At 38.0% G+C, this 2,636-nt stretch overlaps 1 protein-coding gene across 1 annotated transcript in view; it reads right to left on the reverse strand.

The window, feature by feature from the left end:
* Positions 1-2,636, reverse strand: part of LPGAT1 (lysophosphatidylglycerol acyltransferase 1) — a 60,080-nt gene that overhangs the window by 20,898 nt on the left and 36,546 nt on the right. The window lies entirely within an intron of this gene.

The following is a 2,636-nucleotide window of genomic DNA, read 5'->3' on the forward strand; positions in this document are numbered from 1 at the left end:
GCAGGAAACCTCACCTCCAGCCAAGCTCTGGATGGTGCAATATTGTTGTAGTTGTATTGCATCCGGAGTGGAAAAGAATGCACCAGCCAGGCATGGACCTGAGGACCACAGCTTCCACTTGGAAAAGAAAATATTTACTAGCATTCACCAACATTCAGGTGTGGTTTCCTGAACACTTACATCACTCTGAATGCAGCCAAAAAAAGATGTTGTTGCCTCCCCTGCATAGCAAGGCACTCTTGTAACTTGCCCCTTGTCCTCATTGGATCACTGACCATAGAATTAACTTTTTTGCCCTGAAGATTAGCTTCAGATTGAACACCTTACTCACAATCCCAAGACTGCTCCATAATATATCACCTTGAACAAAATTAAAAAAACACCTTTTCCAGGACAAAAGCCTTCCCACATGTTATTCAAGTCACATTTTTCATATAACAGTGAATCAAAAAGTCTGGGAGGGAAAAAAAAAAAAACAATCAATGACAAAGTTCAGTATCTAGCTCTGCAGAAGGGAAAATTCAATTTCTCTGAGAAAAAGCATTAGAACTGAATGTACTGTGCTGCATTCGAAAACAGTAAGATCAGATTTCAATATGGCTCTAACCAAGCTCATAGCAACCTCTTATCAAAGAATTGCTGCATGGTAAAATAAAGCAGGATAAAAAATACTAGAACAAGGTTGTTCAAAAAATAAGCTCTGCAACATGTATCTTCAATGGACACTTGCTTCAAACTCCTTTGAATTGCCAGCTGTTTGCTAGTTCAAAAACCCACAAAAAGATAAATTCTTATTAACTGAAAAAATGCTGTAATTGCAATTACAACAGTGTTCTGCTAAAAAAAATTTTAAAAACCAAAACCATAAAATATCCCCACATGCACGCACACACAGATCTCCGCAGGGTTAAGAAGATGATGGCTATGCACAGCACGTCTGCCCAGAAGGATACTTTCATCAGACACCAAAATTAACTTACACTGCCTTCTCAGGGACAGACACCACTTAGCCACATTGTCTGCACTTTCTAGCTTCCAAAGCACCGAAGTCATGACATGACACTACTACTTCTAATATGTTTTCTCCCATCCTTCTGTTTAGGAATAAAATTGCAAGACTTTGTTCAATTAAACAAATGTTTCAAAGCATAAGCAACAACTGCTTTAGTAATTTAATTTACCAGCAATAAGTTAAAATTCACCCTGTTATAGGCTAGCACTTGGGACCTGAAATATGAAAGAAGGCTTGGAAAACTGTTGGGAAGAAATGAAGAAAAGAGAAGCTGCTTGCCTTGGAAAAGCAACCAATAAAGAACCAATCAGTTTAAGTACACAAATAACCAAACAGTATTGATTGTTTAGCTCAGGAACATTTGTTGTTCTGGTCACTTTACAGAGGAAGAATCAGGTAAACTATGGGGAATTCACAACAACTAAAAAAAAAAAAACCACAAACTGCTCATTTCTCTGCAGTCTGAATCATGCTGGCCCCCCAAAAAATGTTAAAAAGTGCCAGGTTTGATGTTCAGCTACACTGACAGCAATCTCCAAGTATGAAAATACAAAACTGGTGTTTGACCAGCAGTCTCGTAAAAAAGACACTTTTGGTTCCCTTCCAGAACTAGAAGGCCTGTAATTCATTTGGGGAACTTCTTACTTTTCATAACTGTTTGCCTTTGAGATGAGAAGGAATACAACAGGAACAGGCCAAACTTTTCTCCTTAAAAAAAACCCAGACTTTTAACAAGGGCTGGTGTATGTTTCCCTCTTTTACACCTAAAATCTTCTGAAGACAACATGGGCTTTCTTCAGCCTTTCTTTTCTGAATGCAGCCTGAAAGGAAATATTCTGATACATTCCACAGCTTGGTCTTCAGTTCATTTTAAAACTGCCCTACACTCCTGCAAGATCATAATCTTCATTCATTTCCTACTTTGACACGATTAACTTCAAAGCTAAAAATCTGGAAGTAATTTCTGTGTGAGGCTTCCTGCTAACCCTGAAATTTGACCTTCAGCACAGAAAAAATACCCAAGTCATCTGCATACGTGACTTCATGAATATGGACTTTGCTTCAAACTGCTAAACAATTACAATAATTCAGCTATGGAAATACCAGCACCACCCATGAATTAGAAACCACCACGAACTCCCAATCCATTGTTTCTATAATAAGTAACAGAAATGCACAGCTAGATTAAGTAAGATCTAACCCCACTCCCTGAACGTGCCAATAAGTTAACTTTTCAAATTGAGAAACTAAAAGCAGCAAGTCCCACAACTAGAGGCATTATTTATGTCCCACCTACACTCTCCCCTACAGCCCAGGCTTTCCAGAACATTAATACTGCAGGCATGTTCTTACTCCCTTATAACTCTTCTAACATAAGACAGCCAAAACAATCCTTTAAATCTAGTCAACAGTGGCAATTAACTCCAGCAACAAAGGGGACAGTCATTGTAACAATCTGTAGAGAACAGAAGAACTTGAATTCAGTAGAAAGTAATTCAAAAAGAGAAACGAGGCATACAGTACTGGGTGCAAAGAAACTTTCAAAATAAGGACTAAGAATCTGAATATAGTTTGCATATTCTAGAAATACTTTTACTACAGTTCCACACTACCATAAACCAAT

The sequence above is a fragment of the Chaetura pelagica genome, unplaced genomic scaffold, assembly GCF_000747805.2.
Source record: "Chaetura pelagica isolate M959 unplaced genomic scaffold, ChaPel_1.0 scaffold2, whole genome shotgun sequence".
Taxonomy (NCBI): domain Eukaryota; kingdom Metazoa; phylum Chordata; class Aves; order Apodiformes; family Apodidae; genus Chaetura; species Chaetura pelagica.